Genomic DNA, 19,380 nt, shown 5'->3' with positions numbered 1-19,380 from the left:
TACAGTATTATTGAATTTTTTATACCTAGTATACATCACTTTCTTTTGGTCATGTTGCCTATTAGATTGTTTTCTTCTTCATTACTTTTGTGCCCAGTTCTCCTTATTCTGATTACTAGCTGCTTACTAGTTCTACCTGCTTCTCATCACTGCTTTTCTGTAGCAGAAGAGATGACAAAACCTTATGGACCTCCATCCTAAGTGACTGTATCTTTTTCCCAGCCTGATGCCCTATGTTCTCAAAAAAAAATAAAGTACAAATTGAATCTTAACTGGATTATGCATGCTATATTCTTACAAGTTCAGACCACTTACATTGAAGTCATTGAGAAATAATTAAGCACTCCATGTCTCATAACAAAAATATTCATCCATGAAAGTACAGGTAAAACACCATAATAGTGTAGTTCATAAGCCATCTTTAAAAACAAGATTTTTAGTTGCCAATACCAAACTCTTTCACAAACTACTTCCTGCTTCAAGGTCTCTTGCCAGGGTAATGAGATGCTCCATCATGAAGTTATATATAATTCTGTCAAAATAATCTTAGAAAGTATATAATTTTGAATCATTGTTGGAAGCAGAGACATGAGCAACTGGAAATGTGTTCTTCTAAACTGGGAATGTAATATAGAATTAAATGCAAATGACTACGTTAATGCAACATTATGATTGAGATATGACACAAACAAATGTCATTAAATTCCAAGTATGGTTCCCACAGCAACTGTAATTCTGCTGCTTTGCACTTTCTGTACATATTATATTGTATTTCTGTGCCATATACTGTGCAGTATTAACTTCACTGTATTTTCGTATATTTGCACTGTGACTGAGTAATGGTTGTTCTGGGAAAACAAACTGAGTTTCTATTTTTCTTAATGTAAAATCTCCACAATAATGTTGCCATTTTTTCCCTATGTTTAATTTCTTTTGTTTTTGCTGGTTTGTTTGGGTTTTTTGAAAGAAGATAGTGTATCATTTCAATGTATATCACCTGGCTAGAAGTCATTGCTTTTGCAGGTAAGTATGTTATTGAGGTATTCTCCAAGCCATGAATATGCTTAAATAAATTTTATTTCACTGGATATTAGTCAGCTTGATTTTTTTTTTTTTTTTTTTTGCACTTTTGGCCTTTTCCTTCCCAATAACTAAAGCTTGAGCTTTAGTTTCAAACCAAGACACAGGTCTTAACAGGAGAAAAAATTCATGTGCTGTATCTATATTTCCACCACGTTAACCTGAAGGTAAGAAAAGATCAGCAAGAACTCAGTTGCTATCTTGAGGCTGTGACAGCAATTTAAATTTAACTGGTTCATTAAGGAGCAATTTTGGACTGAGTGGCTAATTAACATTCACAAACTCAAATTAATAACAGCTTAAGAGAAAAAGAAATGTCTTGCATGGGTCAACTTTATTTTTCCCAATTTGCTTTAAAATATAGCTAACTATATTTTAAGACTAACTATATAAGACTAACCATATCATACATTACATTTGGTACTTACTTGTATCACATTAGAGTGATACGACTTATCAGGAAAATAGATTAGAAGTTTTAAACAGGAATATTTTCAGAAGCCCTGTGTTAAAATAAAAAAAATTACCATTTGAAGAAAGAACCAATTTAAATGATTTTTTGAATTCCAGGAAAGACACGTGCATGGTTCTTTAAAAGATGTCTGGGGAAAAGGGTTTATTAGAGGCTGGGCAATCACCAACCATATGAAGTTCAACAGGGGAAAGTGCCTGGGATGGGGCAGCCCTGGATATACGGACAGACTGGGGAATGAGATGCTGGAGAGCAGTGGCATGGAAAGGGACCTGGGGGTACTGTTCAATGACAAGTTGAATCTGAGCCAGCAGTGCCCTGGCAGCCAGGAGGGCCAACCCTGCCCTGGGGGCATCAGGCACAGCATGGCCAGCCAGGCAAGGGCGGGGATTGTCCTGCTCTGCTCTGGGCTGGGGCAGCCTCACCTTGAGTCCCATTTTAGGTACCACAATATAAGAAAGGTATAAAGCTGTTGGTGAGAGCCCAAAGGAGGGACACAGGGTCGGTGAAGGGCCTTGAGAGGAAGCCATATGAGGAGTGGCTGCGGTCACTTGGCTGGTTCATCCTGAAAAAGAGGAGAGAGAAGGGAGACCTCTATGCAGTCTGCAACTTCCTTGTGAGGGGAAGTTGGTTCAGCAATAGCTTGGAAATTGAATGTACCTCAGCAAAATTAAGGGAAGTTTCTGAAATTTTTAAATAGCCGTTTTCAACATTTTTGCCATATATAGGCTCATTATATCTCAATGTAATTAAGTGGTCTTAGGAAATGTTTCTGAACATCTACTTATGTGGGCTATAATTCTGTATAAGTCTATAATTTGCTGAAATTCCTGAAAGACAAGCTCATGATAATGGTGTTTTATAGATAAAAGAGCACATGGTGGAAAATATTTGCCCCGGAATGCTTCCCTAAAATGCCCTGAAATGCTTCTTTATTTTCCATTTCAGAGCTTACCTATGAAGAAAATGAGAAAGAGAGAAAAAAAGTGTTTCTCAAACTATGGTAACTTGTGATTTACACTAGTCTGAGGATATAAACTACCTCAGTGTATAGTGGAAGAAACGAATAAGCAAGACACAGATAAACCGAATCACAAGACTTTGAAGACAGTAGCATGACATAGTTTAGAAAACAAATTACTGAGATATTATGAATGTCAGTTTGGTTTAACCAATTTGAGATTCCGATAATTGTTTTAATAATTCTGTTCTGAGTAGCTTTTCAAATCCAATAAAATTACCTATATTTTATTTCAAATTCCTGCCCATGGCAGACCTTGAATAATATTTCTAAGGAAATGAATGAGATATTATGTATGATTTAAATAAATTATTATATTCAGTTGAAAGCAAACCTGTCTTTCAGCACTAAAAGTAGTAACAGATTTTTCTAAACTGATAGAATTGTGTTATATGTTCTAACATCTTTGATTAAATACAGCAAGTGGGCTAAGATAGTATAAAATATGCACCTGAGTTCTCGTGATGTAAGTTTACACTTCTATTCCAAAACTTGTTTCATTCTGTTATTATGCTCTATTTCAAAGGGTTTGGATTTTTTTATTTCTTTAATGAAGATATGCCCTTTTTTGGTAATGTTTGCACATATTTGGAGTTTTTCTCTTTTATTTTCTCTATAGTTATATACTAAAGTACAGCTGAAGTTAGCAAAAGAATTACCTGCTCATAATGCAGAGTATTGGACAGGTCCAGCAACACCTTTTATCTAGAATTTGAAGTTCATTTGTTTTGTGTAACAAATGGGAGGAATAAATTCATTTATGTGGAAAAGGCAAAAAATACTTAGGACTTTCCAAAATGTAGGTGAAATAGTAGCTTGACACCATCATTTTTATACAGTACAAAAATAATAACAATGAAATTCTTTTTTTACACAAGTGAAATCACACAGTAGTGTGTGAAAAAATTATTTTTTCACACACTACTGGAATCAAAGTTTATGTGACCAAAGAACAAGCTCTGTTTACACACAGAAACTCTTGTGGATTAAAGCTGAATCCTGTATGTCACAAAGAAATATGCATCTGGTGGTACATGTTCTAACAACAAAATTTTCACACACACCTTTTTTTATGAGAGATCAAGATGAAAATAGACTTTGAGATTTAATCCTTGCAAAATAAATATGAAACAAAAATTTGGATTTCTATCAATATCAAATCCAAACAGCAGCCATTCAGAGGCATACATCTGTAAGCACTATAGCATTTAAAGACATTCTTTTGAAGAAAAAACAGAATATATATCAAAATCTATAAAAATTAATGCAATAAAAGTATGAAAAGTCAAAATACATGTTGAAACAGAGACAGCGTTTTAAATCATTTACTTCATGGAAATGAGATATTGATGTCAACAAACATTTAAAAATGGATGAGCTGTTCAGGAGATGCAAACACAAATGCACCTTGTGCGCTATAAAAGGTTTCAATTTTGCTATTTTCTAAACACAGAAAAATGTATCCCTCCCATTCAGAATATTGAATGTCTTATGAAAAGTGAAAGGTCATTTGTAACTGTCCAAAGGATTGATGGAGTTGAGATACCTCCTTGACCTTCACCCTGCACTCATAAAGAACAGTCTCAGATGACAGAGCATCAGGCAAGTTTTCAGAAAATGTCTTCTCTTATTTTATATTGCATAGCAGGCTTGTTACCTGATATTTTTCATAATTGTATGTCAAGATTTAATTACTTCGTGTCTTCCCTCATTAAAAGCAAACTGTCATCTAATACCATTCAGCTGTGTTTGTGATTTGCACTAATTCAAGCATTACTGTCTGCTTTTTGCCATTGTTTTCCATCTCAGTTTCTACAATAATTGCTTTGGAGGCCTACACAAACAATGTCAAGGTCAAGCCTCACAAATACAAGAATTCTTTTCCAATTACTTATTGTCAGTTAAGGATGCACATTATAAAAACTGGTTCAGAGGAGTTTCTTTTTTTTTCTTTGTATTCTAATCTTCACATAATACAAGTTGAATGAAAGCTTAAGTTAAGATGTTTAAACAACAAACTTCAAAAACACTTGTGGAAACATCAAGTATATTAGATTTTAATCATTCTACAACATTTTCAATCATGTAGTGTATTAGGGAATTCGCATATAAAATATACTATTAACCAGTGCAGGAAGTAAAATAAAGTTTACTCAACGTTAAATCCTTTTGTTGTTATATTTTTTCATTGTACCAACAGGGAAAGTCAAGAACATATAGCTTACTGGTCCACTTACCAAGACACAAGAAGGCAAAGAATTCATTTATCAAGTTTCAGTATCAAGTGTCACTCTCCCTACTTTCCTGCAAAAAGCTTGAGAGTGCTGGGCAGCAAAAGAATGACATGAGAAGAAAGATGCAAGAAGAAAAAAAAAGTGTTTTCTGAAGATGGTAGGGACACATTGGGGTAAAATAGATAATGATAGAGAAAAAAAAAAACCCTGAGAATGACTATTGTTCCTTTGCTAATTATTTTCTCATTCACAGAGGTATTAACATGAATATAGTATACTGTCTAAAAGAAAAAAATAATAATACTGTTTTGGAGAACTCAAGCTGACTTCACTGAAAAGTCAGAGGTTTATATTTTATTTGGTATGTTACTTATTCTTGGAACATAGTGAAAACTACCACTCTGTTGCCTGGCTGCAGAAGTACTTTGGATCCACCAGATGGGAAACCAAAATCATGCTAATCAATTGCTGTTTACCAATTTTTCACATGCTAAATCCTTCCATTTTTCCATGCCAAAATGATTTCTTGATACTGTCATAAAAATACATGTCATGTTCAGACACCTGTTTTAAGAAAATCTCCCAAACTCATTATAATGAAGATTTAACTTTCTTCTATATGGACTACAGCACCACAAACTATGGTTTCATGAAAAGGCATTTTAGCATTTGTATTTTTTTTCATTAATTTGTTAACTTTGTTGTATTTTAAACAAATTACTCTCTAATTTTTAGACATTGCAAGAAACATATTTAATTCCTGCCTTTCACTCAAGAAATTCAAACCAACTTCTCCAATCTCTCATCCTTGACTATGATCCAATAAGCTCTTGTGGAGGACAGAATTGTAAAGCTCATCGTCCAATTTGTGAGAGAGTAATTCTCAATGGTTACTTAATTCCAGAAAAAAATACTCAAATCTTTGTTATAATTCTCTAAATATTTTTTTTTAAATAAAAAAAACTGCAAGCAAATATTGGTTTATTTCAGGAAGACACAAGACTATGAACTGTTCAGGATGGACTCTTTGCTTAACTTTTCCATTATAGCTCAGCTGCTGGGTCACTAAAAATGAAGGTATAAGAAGCTGCTGGGGTATTTCAGTCAGTGCAAGAAAAATCATCTAGAATCCCACATCAATGAAATAGAAATTGCTATAATGACGGTGGAGAGGGAAATAAGGTGTGGAAGAAAAATCTAAACAGCAGCAGTTTCTACAAGAGCATACAGTATGCTCACATTAGCAGGAAAAGCAGCATGTATTAATATATGTGTGGTCTAGCAAAATTATTTGGATCCACAACTTCCAGGTGCCTCAACCAAAAGCATCTGGTACTGCTCTACATTTTCCCCAACCCCTGTGTTTCTGACTGAAAATGTCAGCAGGTTTTCTTCTTTATCTTCTTTTGTTTAACAGACATAATTTGCAGTTCCAGGATTTTAACTGGCTTTTAGTCAGGTTCAAAAAGATTGCTCTACAGAATCCCAAATTTAAAACCTTTGAAATATTAGAATTTTTTGTTTACTGTGTCTTTTTGATCAGATGACTGATCCAGATAAAGGTGACAAACTTTATTTTTTTTCTCAGTCATGTATGGAAATGATGACTTCTTATTATCTGTGGACAAATGATTTGACTTAAAGAACAGATGATTTTTTTTTTATTATCTTTTGTCATTGGCTATGAAATCGCAGTTAATAAGTTTCACAGATTGCAATAATACCCTTGAGAACCTGTGTGCTATCTGTCAAACATGTAATTTTAAGGTCTTATAATATGAAATATGTTTACATAGGTTATTGAAGTGCAGTTCTTTCCCAGCATAAGTATTTATTAAAAAAGCTAGAAGTGTAGCATCTCAAAGCTAGTAGAATTTAATATATTTTTAAATACAAATATAAATGATAGAAGGTACATTTATACAATATATGCAGCAAAACATGCTTCTGTAATGTAAGAAAATTGTTTGTGGAGACTGCTATTACTGCAAGATTTTAAGGACATGTGACATTATCAGAACTGATCTAAAACTCGTTAAAGTCAAAAGAGGCCTTGGAGAATTTTGTGAAGTGTCTATTGGAAAAATATTTAACTGGACAGCATGTGTGGATGAGAGTGTATGCTAAGGACATGTAAACACAATTTTGCAATAATTTATTTTGATTTTTATGAAAACACAAGTGTTTTGCACTTCTAATTTTTATTTTTAGATAGAACATAGATAACTAGAGCTGAGAAGATGTACCTTTTACAGCAGAACTCAATATCAATGAATCCTTCAATTCCATTAAACAGAATGACATGTTAGTGTGAGATAGTGACTTTTCTATTTTATGCTACAATACTAGGAAATATAATATTAAATTGATGTTTATGAAGTGCTATGCCTCTTAATACACTACGAATATAAACAGCATCACAGTAAAATAACAAAAACTAGCTGTTTTTAACTTTATTTGCTGTTTCCCATTTTCAAAAAAAAATTATTATTTTTAATACCTTTAATGCTAACTGAACTAATCCTATTAACTATAACAGAAGTGATTTTCTTTTGATTTTATTTGTCCTTCTAGTATCATGAAAAGATTTGGCTTGGGTTTGGCTTGGGTTCCCCAGAAGCATAGTTAAGACTAACTTTTATTATCAAAAGGATGGGGCAGTATGGGAGAAGGTGAGAATGTGGACCATTCCTGTGAAACAAAGAAAATTCTAGAGGGGTAGGGAAGAGAGCTCTGGTGACTATATTAGGGGTATTGGCAAGCAGAAGAAAGAAATGGAAGCAGTAATCCCCTGCTTCTGCATCCACTGTTCATCAGATGCTGTCCTCATTCCTGTGCAGCCCCGTTAATCCTTACCTGCATCTACCGCTTACCTGAATTGACCAAAGTGTTGATCCAGGTAAACTCAAGGTCATTTTGCTATGCAAACTTTCATTTGCTATGCAAAATTCTTAGCATAAGGGCATTGCAAAAGCATTTTTCCAGTCTTACAGAAATCTGAAAATTATTATATAAAATACTATATGCCTGCTCATTAAAAAAATATGTCAGTACAATACATTTTTATCACCAATATAATGTAAGGATAACAAGAAAATGTCCAAAATGTTTGCCTCATGCTCACTTACAATCCTTTTGGCTAGTAGAGGCAAAATAAGTAATATGTACCAAATCAATCTATTTCTAAGAGAACAGTTTCTTCTGCAATACTACTCTTAAATGTGGTTTATCCTTAAACAGACAAAAGTACATATGAGCTTTTGAACTACACCTGCTGGCATTTTATCTTCTAATGCAGATAATATACCTTATTTCACTAGTAAAGATTACTTCTACAACTTTTTTTTACATCGCAGTAGCTTGCAAATTTCACTGTTGCTAAATTTAGTTTTCAAAATGTCTTGAAAATCACCCCCATCAGAGCTTTATGGATGTCTTATAGCGATTCATGGTGTAACACATCCTTATTACCTCAGTTGCAGACTTTCCATACTTAACATACTAGCTATAAAATTAATTGTTGCTCTACTTCACTAACAGTGAGAGTAGAATTTTTAGTTTCTTTACTTTAATGTTGGCCATTACATATTTATTTCCCTAATATATTATAAGATGAAAAGTAACAATAAGTAGCATTTGCCAATTCTGTATAGATGTGTTGGAAAACAATCACCATGAAACTACATTTAATCCTGCACTGGAAGAGTCATCTCTAGGTACAGGAGGGTAGCCCAGTTTCTTTGATCATTTATCTCTTTGAAATGATCAGCAAGGATGCCAATTAGAAACACTGTTTATCATTGTAGCTTAACTTGTGATGTTTACGCCTTCCTAGTAGAAGCCAGACAGGAAATTCTCTTTTCTTACAATTGCTCATTTGAGTCTACACCAGGATCAAAAGATTTGGATATGTACTTTGTTCATCTAGCTCAGAACATTTCCTCCAGTTTCAGCCTGCTCTGAACCCTTAAATGCAAAAACATTTAAAGACAGCTGTGTAATGTCTCCATTAAATCTCAATGGAATATTAAATGAATAGCTCATCCCATGAATTCTAACATTATCTATTTGGTTCATATTCAGTATAACAATGTAAGAAGAAGGAAAATGTGTAGATCCAAGAACAATAGGTGCTATCATACACACCTCTGTATGCAAGCAGTATCTTCCTCTTCTCTGAGGACATGAATCTATAAACATAGAGGCTGAAACTGAGGACATAAATCTGTGTCCTCATTTTCAACATCTATGTTTCAGTAGACTATCACTGCAAGAAATTTTCAAAAAGCCAATTCAGAAAAACAAGTTGAAATTATCTAAGATAAGGTTAATTACAGTATATTACCTTATTATGGACAGTACAGAGTGTAAATCAAACTGCAGAAAGCCATAAATGAACTTAAATTGAATAAAAATTCACAATAGATTTTTTTTCCCTACAGAAACATAGGAAGAAATTTTAAAACTAGAATATAATGTGAATTTATTACTATGAAATGTTTAAGCATTTAATATCATTAAAAATAGTGTCTGCATATTTACACAATTTAAGTATTTAATCAAACAGAAAGGATAAAATGTTACCAACAGTACTTATTGTCTAAGCATAACCACAGAAGATGAGGGGCATTCTATTTGATCTATTTTGTACAGTCTAGTCCATGTTTTCCTGGTTTTGCTAAGATCTGAATTTTAGGCAAGATTATATACTTATTTGCAAACTCAAACCACATACTTGAAACTTTTTTGAGAAGATGTAAAGATATTCCTTTTTTCTATTAGAGTTTGCACCAGATTGCACCTGCAAGTGGGTATTGGGTAAAGGAAATTCCACAAATTCTGCTCAAGGAAGTTCCACTTGGAACTTAGCAGTATTTAACAGGATGAAGTTCTAATAAGCAACTTAAAGAAATTTGAGATTCAGGTTATTTTTTTCTGATTGCTTACAAATATATTCATATGAATATATGTATATTCATATGAATTATAATTAATATAATTTCATTCAATTATTGGTATTATATTAAGATTATTTTTCTTTTACTTGTAATGCATTTAATTTGTATACTTAATGTCCATGAAGCTTTGAAAAATACTAACAGATTTCCAATTATGAGTTAAAATAGAATGGCACAAACTTCTCTTTGACTGTTGCTATATCCTTCAACAATTTCTCTGATATTAGAGGCTGTCACAATGCTTCCTATTACTCATTGCATATTACCTACAAACATGTCTCCAAAATAGCAGGATTACACTGATCCAGAATTTCAAGACTCTAAAGCTCCAGAGGTAACGGACTAAATAAAGGACTACAATTAAGATGAGTACCTAATTTTCTAAAACCTATTTAAACCCAACCTTGTAAAAAAAAAAAAAAACACCAAACAATAGGGAAATAAAAAAAAATCCTTGCTAGGAAATAAAACATTTTCTAGGAAAAGTTAGATGTCTGCAATATCTGCAAAAGATGGTCTGAAAAAGCCAAGAAAACAAATAGTTTGGGAGGTACTAGAAGCAGTGTTTCATTTCCCATAGATCTGTGCCCTATGGCAAATAAACCTTGGTCTCCAACATGCTATGGTCTTGCCCCTTTTTTTTTTTCTACTTAAGTGCCTATTTGCAAGAAATCTACATGATGCAGCACTAAGACCTTATTTTTGACTATTCTATCAAATTCCTATTAAACCAGTTAATCCAGTGATATCAAATCACTAATACTTAACTAAAGACTTCATGCTACCTGAAAAGCAATATTCTACCTATATAGTACCATACATTCCATCTTTTTCTCTGATAAATATTCTTTAATGCCTGATTCTGTATCCATTAATGACAGAACTTAAACTCCAAGGGCTTACTGCACATTTCTGGTATTTAGTTTAAAAATATTTAACTTTCTTCTTATTTCTACGGTTGTTTAGTAGTATGAAGGAGTTAGCATACTCATTCAAAAACCAAATGAAAGTAAAATTTGAATCCTGTGTACATAACTAACTGCTATATATAAAACAGTCTGTATGGCAAATATTTTTCCTTGAATGAATAGCTTTTGCAACCTGTCTTTTTCTTAATCAGGTACATGACTCTCTGTAAACTTTCTTTGCTTTCTAAGGCAAACATAAGTAATAATTTCTGTAAAGGTCTTGAGTCCCTCCAACATCTGGTTTTGGTTTACTATAAAAACTGTGTCTCTGATCTCATGTGTTGAACTACTGTATGTTTGCCACTGTCTATTTCCTGTGAAAAAATACGCTGAACAATAATAGCTTTTGTTCCTAACCTTCCAGCCACTAGAGCAGCTGAACAAATAATTTTTGTGCTTTCATTTGAAGTAATTTATTCCATGTATATGTTTGTGTAGGGTCATTTGGGTTATTGGATGTTTCATCATTTAAAAATCAAATATTAGAAATTTAAATTACTGAAAACTAGGTCTAATATTTTCCTTATGCTTTTACCAGTTCTTTTGACAAAATTTCCTTCCAAGGTATCTTCAAGCCAATATATATAATTTTGTGTGAGTGGAAGGAACTAAAAAAAATAGTTATTAAAAAAGTTATAAAAAACCATAAACATTGCAAATAATCCTACTCAATAATAAATTACAGGTGCCAACTTATAGTTCTGCTTAGATATTGATATTCTTTGTATGTTATCTAGATTATGATTAGCATATAGAAAGATCAAATTGCAAAATTCAAATGCTGAATTCTTCCTTAAATCAGAGAATATATATTTTTTTCTGTACACACACACACTCACACCCAGATTTGAGAAACTCCTTTCCTGCTCATTCCTTCAGACTGCAGGAAGAGCCTTGGCCCTTGCAACTGCTCAAGCTTGCAAATGTCATTGGCTTCCTCATTATTCTCTGCCCCTCCTCTGCACAGGCCTTCCATTTGCATTATGTAGATCCCTTCCTTCCCCGTCTCTTAAACACAAACCTTTACAGTCATGATGCATTCTGTGTCTATTCACTCTTTCATTATTCGCCTTTCTTCCAAGGTTCCACATTTTTATCAAGTCATGGAGTCTTATGGAGCAATTTTACAAGTAATTTATTTGCTGTATATTATTAAATTACTCAACACTGTCTGGTTCTGTTATGACTTTGTCCTTTTCTTATTAAAACTTTTATTTAATCCAGTGCAAAATTGGAGTTGAACCCAAATTGTTAGGTTAAGTTCCCATGTTAATTAACAGTATAAATTCCAAGTTTTCCATCATTTTCAGTGTCAGTTCTGGATAGCTCCATTTCACCTTAAATCTAAATAAATTTTTAAACTATGAAATTCATTCTTTTATTTCTAAGTCTTATGTACATTTTAATTCAGATAGTCCTATTTTAAAACTCCTATTTATTTATATTTTATTTGCATTTGATGCATAGGAATTACATTCTTTTTGTTTACTTTTTTTTATATAGTTCACCTTCTACATTTTACCTTCATTAAGAAAAAATAAACCAAACATTTGAAATTTATATCATACACATACCAATCTATGTTTTATTTGGAAGATAAGCATCACATTCCCTTTTTTTTATTTATTACCTGATTGTGACTTCTTTTGTCTTTAAATTGGGCTATTGGCTTACAGTCTATTAGCTATTCAGAGTTTTACAATTTTGTAGCTCACATTTAAAATTAAAAATGTAGGAAAAGTATTCTTTAAGACTAGATAAAAGGGGCTAATTTTTTACACAACTTCCTGACTATAGTGTCTATTTTTGCTATTACTCTGGTGAGTAATACAGACTCCTTTTTGTGTTTTAAATTAACACAAAGGAGTAGAGTTGCATGTAATGTATCTGAAGACTCCAGTATCTCAGGATGCTATTTTCCTAAAAACTTTATTGAATCACAGAAATCTTTAATTTTAATGAAAATACTAAACAAATTTCTAAGTAAAGGTAGGAGTAGCAGGAAAAATAAACCATGTACTTTAAAGACGTAGTTTATACTTAGTTTTTTAGCTGTTTTTTAAGATATGTCTGCAACATCAAGGAGTGATGCTATGACTTAGGATATAACTGTCAAGTTAATTTCCTAAAGTAAGGAAAATGTAAACCAATAATTGAAAAATATGCACTACTTCTGTTTTTTTCTTTTTGCCCTGATTGAAAACTTCTGAATATTGAAGATATTCCTTTTACAAATTATAGAAAAATTTCAGCCAGGTTTAGCTGAAGTACTCACTCTTGCCTGGCAAACTGACTGTATGCTAACTTCACAAAGGACAGCTTGAAAACACATTCAGTACTCAGTTGACACAACAAATATCAAGACATATGATATCATGAATTAAAAATAGCACTTTTTTCCCTCAAAGTCATTACTTTATTTGCAGAAATCTTCAGATTTTTAGCATCTCACACTGTTCAGAATGTGCTCACAACTCAACCTTTAAGCATTTTAGAGTAGTCTTATTTTCCCTGAAAATTGTGTTTTAATAATTCAACCTTTAAACTTTATACATTTAATTTTTTCACTGATATTGGAAAACAAAAAGCATATACTGGTATTATCAGTCAAGACCTTGAAATTTATGCAACCAGTATGCATAGGTTTTAGAGTAAAATACAAACTCCACATAAGTCAAATTTTAAATACATAAGACATTTTACCCAAATTTACTTAAAATTAAGTATTTTTTTAATACAGAATATATATATTAATGTATCCAGTACATGCCACCATAATAGATCTATTTTCCTGAGATGGCATAATTGTGGTGGGCTTATCTTGAGAAACAGCTGAACTCCCATCCAGCTGCTCACTCACTCTCCCTCTCAACAGGACTGGAGAGAAAATAGAAAAATAAAAGAAATGAGATATAATTTGAAGAAAAAGACAGAGATAACTTACCAATTACTGTCTAAGACAAAAAAGACTCAATTTAGGGAAAATTATTAATAGATAATTACAATATATTTCCATAATGGCAAACAAGAAAAACATGAAAACAATACCTTTCTGCCTCCAGGCTCAATTTGTTGCTTCACTGCTAGCTCCAGGATATGCCCAACAAGCAATATAACAGGACTGGGAATTAGAGGGTTACAATCAGTACCTAATGGCTTTTCTCTACTGGTCATTCCTCCTCACACTATTCTGTCAGTCTGGTGTGAGTCCTCTCCACAGACTCCATAACAAAATCTGCTGCAGTGTGGGCTGCCCACAGACCAAAGTTCCTTCAGGAAATATCCATCTGCTTCAGCATGGGGTCCTCCACTAGTCATTGCAGTAGGTAACTTCTCTAGCTCCTGAACCACCTCCAATTCCCTTCCTTCCTTCCTTCCTTCCTTCCTTCCTTCCTTCCTTCCTTCCTTCCTTCCTTCCTTCCTTCCTTCCTTCCTTCCTTCCTTCCGCCACTTCCTTCCTTCCTTCCGCCACTTCCTTCCGCCACTTCCTTCCGCCACTTCCTTCCGCCACTTCCTTCCGCCACTTCCTTCCTTCCGCCACTTCCTTCCTTCCTTCCGCCACTTCCTTCCTTCCTTCCTTCCTTCCTTCCTTCCTTCCTTCCTTCCTTCCTTCCTTCCTTCCTTCCTTCCTTCCTTCCTTCCTTCCGCCACTTCCTTCCTTCCTTCCGCCACTTCCTTCCTTCCTTCCGCCACTTCCTTCCTTCCTTCCGCCACTTCCTTCCGCCACTTCCTTCCGCCACTTCCTTCCGCCACTTCCTTCCGCCACTTCCTTCCTTCCTTCCTTCCTTCCTTCCTTCCTTCCTTCCTTCCTTCCTTCCTTCCTTCCTTCCTTCCTTCCTTCCTTCCGCCACTTCCTTCCGCCACTTCCTTCCGCCACTTCCTTCCGCCACTTCCTTCCGCCACTTCCTTCCTTCCTTCCTTCCTTCCTTCCTTCCTTCCTTCCTTCCTTCCTTCCTTCCTTCCTTCCTTCCTTCCTTCCTTCCGCCACTTCCTTCCGCCACTTCCTTCCGCCACTTCCTTCCGCCACTTCCTTCCGCCACTTCCTTCCGCCACTTCCTTCCTTCCTTCCGCCACTTCCTTCCTTCCTTCCTTCCTTCCGCCACTTCCTTCCGCCACTTCCTTCCGCCACTTCCTTCCGCCACTTCCGCCACTTCCTTCCTTCCGCCACTTCCTTCCTTCTGCCACTTCCTTCCACCACTTCCTTCCGCCACTTCCTTCCTTCTGCCATTCCTTCCACCACTTCCGCCACTTCCGCCACTTTCTTCTGCCACTTCCTTCCTTCTGCCACTTCCTTCCTTCCTCCCTCCCTCCCTCCCTCCCTCAGTCCCTCCACCTCACCTCTCCAACAGTGCAATGGTTCTGCCCTTTCTTAAATATCTTTTAGCAGAAGACATATTCAGCTTGGCTGATGGGCTTAGGTATGTGCAGTGGTGGGTCTGTAGGGGCTGGCTGGAATCAGCACATCCAACACTAGACAATCCCTGTGGCCTCCCTGCTGCTGGAAACACTTTTCCACATACAACCATAATACATCAAAAGGAAAAAAGAATTTCCATGCTTACCTCCCTCTTTCTGTCAATACTAGAAAATATTTTAGTATACCAGGATGAAACAAATGTTAACAGTGCCACATAGGAAATATTTTAATTAAAAGAAAATAAAGAGAGAGAACTGTCTGGATAAGATATAAAAGACCTACACTTTCTACATGTTACTATTGTTGGAAACAAAATTACGTAACTCTAATTTAACGTGCCAAGAAAATTCTTTCTGTTCCATCTGTTCCAACTATGTTAGATGACAGTTGTTGAAGTTAAATTTTAGTAATTATCAGGATTGGGCATCTTTTACTTAAGGAAATTTTTGAGATTTTTTGAGGATCCTTCTAATAAATAATCTTAATTATCATTTAATCATTATCACAAATCAATCTCAAAATTCTGAGGAAGCTTCCAGAAGACCAGGAAAAAAAAAAGGAAAAGAGTTTTCCAATATTTTAAAAGGAAATGTGATAAGTAGGCTAAGTCTGTGTTAGCCTCATACTGATCAAAAACATGTATAAACCAGCAGAATCAGTAAAAACAAACAAACAAAAAAAGCATTTCTAATGGCAACCTATGAAGGAAAATAGCTTGTGTCATACATTTATAACTTGTTAAAAGTAAGGTTTTTATGATTACATAATAATAAATCTATTAATTAAATATTTTAATATCTATATAAATAATTATTGACATAAAAGGGAATGTTGTTTTTTTTTACTAAGGAAGCAACAGTCTCCATCATTATTTTTTAAGAGATTCTGTGGATATCTCTTCTTATCTCAGTACTAATCAGTACTGTAAAAGTAGCTAAAAAGTAAATTTTCATAAGTTCAGAAATGGCATTAAAATAGAGGAGCTGTAAACACAGCAGTATGATTAGCATGGCTGATTTAGTACTGTGGGTGCAATTGAAAAAGGTACATTTTTGTAACAGCCAAAATTACATCTAGGCAGACAAAAGATTGGAAGTGATCTCAAGCACATATGAGATACTGAACAAGTTGCTTTCATTTTCTAATTTGATAGTCAGTTTTGATCTGAAATGTAGGACAATTGCACATGATGAACAACTCTACTGGAAAAGTTAAAAGTGATGAAGTAATTTATCAAATAGCTTAAAACATAAATATTAAAATAATTTAGAAGGAAAAATAACATTTTAGTTAATAGCAATTGAATTTCAGAGCATTATTTAACACCTTTGCTCTCAAAGTAAGCCACATGCCTATCTTCTGAGGCAAATATCTATAAGAGGATCTTCAGCAGAATTACTTGACTCATATTTTCAAAGCTGAACTACGGGATTACTAAATATATTGTTCAATTATCCTTGACAACTTTTTGACTGAAATAATGGAAGGGAAGCAGGTGGAAGTGGGATTTATAGAATATTTTTGTAGGTGATTTACACCAGAGTGCATTACAGCGATGTGCGCGTGCAGCCCAGGAAGCTGGCCGTATCCTGGGCTGCACCAAAAGAAGCAAGGCCAGCAGGTCAAGGGAGGGGATTCTCCCCCTGCTCTCGTGAGATCCCACATGGGGTACTCTATTTATGGGCTCCCTGAAATAGGAAGGACGTGGGCCTTTTGGAACAAGTGTACAGAAGGGCCAGGAAGATGATCAGAGAGCTGGGGCCTCTCCTAAGTAGGCTGAGAGAGCTGGAGCTGTTCAGCCCAGAGAAGAGAAGGCTCTGGGAAAACCTTCCAGGAGCCTTCCATGACAAAAGAGGCCTTCAAGACAGCTGGAGAGGGACTTTTTTGCCAGGCATATAGTGAGTGATATGATAAGGAGGAATGGCCTTAAGCTGAAATAGGGTAGTTTTAGGTAACATGTGAAGAAAAGATGCTTTACTTTGGGGTTGGAAAGGCACTGGAACAGGTTGCTCAGGGAAGCTGCAGATGCCCCATCCCTGGAAGAGTTCAAGGCCAGGCTGGAAAGGCATCTGATCAACCTGGTCTAGTGGAAGGTGCCTCTGACCATGGCAGAAGAGCTGGAACTTAAGATGATCCTTAAGGCTCTTTCCAACCCAAACCATTCTGTCATTTTATGTTCTATAAATCAATTTTTCCTGCCAAAAAGTCAATTAAAATTTCATATACATATAAATATTTATAAAAATATTTTTAAATCTTTAGTGTATACATATCCATATGTTTACACGTGTTTCTATTTATATTGTGTTGACAATTACATGCCAAAATTAAATACATTAAAGATTTCTAGGTTTTATGTTAGTGATTGCATACTGTAGAATGAAGTCAGTTCTTTCACTTTTTTTTAAGAAGTAGACATGTATTAGGAAATCATAATATATATTCATATAAGTAAAGGAAAACATAGATCAGCCTTCCAATATAAATATATATTACAATAGTACCTCATTCAGGATTATGATTCTCTTATACAACTCTGTTGTATTTGCTGTATAAATGCACAGATACCCAGCCCAAAATGTATAATCCAATTATATGTGTATAAGGATTTACTTATCTTTTAGTAATTCATCATTAGGAAGTTCAGGAGTAATTTTATTTCAATTATAAATTTTAGCAAAATATAAAATATGAGATCCCAACTGCCTTAAGATAGCAATTAACCTCACTAGTTTCAACTGGGATCAAATATTAAAAAAAATTTAAACAACACCCTTAGCTTCTTAATCTGCTTAGCATTTTTTCTTTGTCCACACCTCTTTTAAATGAGCTCTGCCTCAAGCTGGAAGCACCCATGAGGTGACCAGTATGACCTGGAAACCAGTACAGGATCTCACTGTAACACAATTTGTAAGCAAACAAAACCAATTGTTTTTCTATAGTTTCCCTATCTTAGAAAAGCAAGCAAAAAAACCACCTTCTTCTTTCATATCCTTTTTTATCAGAATAACCTTGATGCAAGCAAATATATAATTTCACAGAGATATTAAAAATTTGAATTATTTGACAAGAAAAAAATGCAGCATTACCTTGTAATTTGATTTAGGAAATTAGCCTTGTATACGTCATTTTTAAATCTAAGAGATACATTGTTTTTGCCAAAAAACACGGACAGTTAAAGAGAAGTCTTGATGTAAAGTGATTATGGGAATTATTATTACCTTATGGAGATGAAATAAAGTAAAAGGAAAAAATTGGGCTATATTAAAATTTGATAGAAGGTAAAGGAATTCACATATATTCATAGGTAAGCCCAGAGGCAGCCATGGAGTTTATATATATTTTCATGCATACATAAGAAAGTTTTACACTAGACTATAATAATATAACTTTCTACAGAATGTCACTCCTCGTGTATAAAATTTTCAACCTAATCTTAGGCAATGCTAAGTAGTGCATAGCCATTCCATAAAAAATATAACACAGAGATGAGTCAAACCATGGGGAAACAGGAAAAAAAAATAACAGTCAGAAATTATAAAATCTATGTAGACAAAAATCTGAAGGGCAGCTTTGAAGAGATTAGTGAGAGAAAGATAAAGCCTTTGGAAAAGCTACAGGCAGAAGAATCGATAAAGATATTTCTTTGCTATGCCTGGAACACACTTGTGTTAGTCAGTATAAACTTATTCGTGTATAGTCAATATCTATTAGATTTTTTACCTTAGCTAAATGACCTTAGCTTTATTTCCTTTTCAAATTATTCTTTCCTCCCACTACAGATTTCAAATACAACAATATCACCTCTCCTCTTCCCTTAACAAAGTGTCTCCAGTTCCCCACAAATTTGAGAATTTTTCACTACATTTGTTCTGAATTTCAAATCTTTTGTTAACATAAATCAAGATTGTGCTCAGCATTTCAGACCAGCAAAAGAAGATTGAAAATTCAGAAAGGATTTTGACCTATGCAAGATACTTTCCTTACTTGAACACAACTTTTTGCTGGAGTTTAAACTTTTTTAAATGGAACCCGGTATATAACACCAATTATGAATAAATGGGCATACTGGCAATTCTGCAGTTGTTAACACAGACAATGAACTTGTTTCACCATGGGTATTAGTATTTACTGTACAGAGGCACAGAAATACTGATGAATATCTGCTGGTACGATACATCATATTATGTCATGTGATATTATGGGAAACTTCTTGCCATGTAAAATTAC

At 34.3% G+C, this 19,380-nt stretch overlaps 1 long non-coding RNA gene across 1 annotated transcript in view; it reads right to left on the bottom strand.

The window, feature by feature from the left end:
- Window positions 1-15,405, bottom strand: part of LOC143696123 (uncharacterized) — a 46,628-nt gene extending 31,223 nt beyond the window's left edge. Inside the window, exons 1-2 of the long non-coding RNA XR_013185530.1 lie at window positions 15,296-15,405; window positions 13,782-13,854 (exon numbers count right to left, since the gene is read on the bottom strand). This is a non-coding gene — a long non-coding RNA (uncharacterized LOC143696123). The remainder of the gene's footprint in view (window positions 1-13,781; window positions 13,855-15,295) is intronic.
- Between the last annotated feature and the right edge of the window lie 3,975 nt (window positions 15,406-19,380).

Source organism: Agelaius phoeniceus, chromosome 1 (assembly GCF_051311805.1).
Source record: "Agelaius phoeniceus isolate bAgePho1 chromosome 1, bAgePho1.hap1, whole genome shotgun sequence".
NCBI classification, from domain to species: Eukaryota; Metazoa; Chordata; class Aves; order Passeriformes; family Icteridae; genus Agelaius; species Agelaius phoeniceus.
Note: the sequence above shows the minus strand (reverse complement) of the source record. Positions and strands in the feature narration are given on the sequence as shown.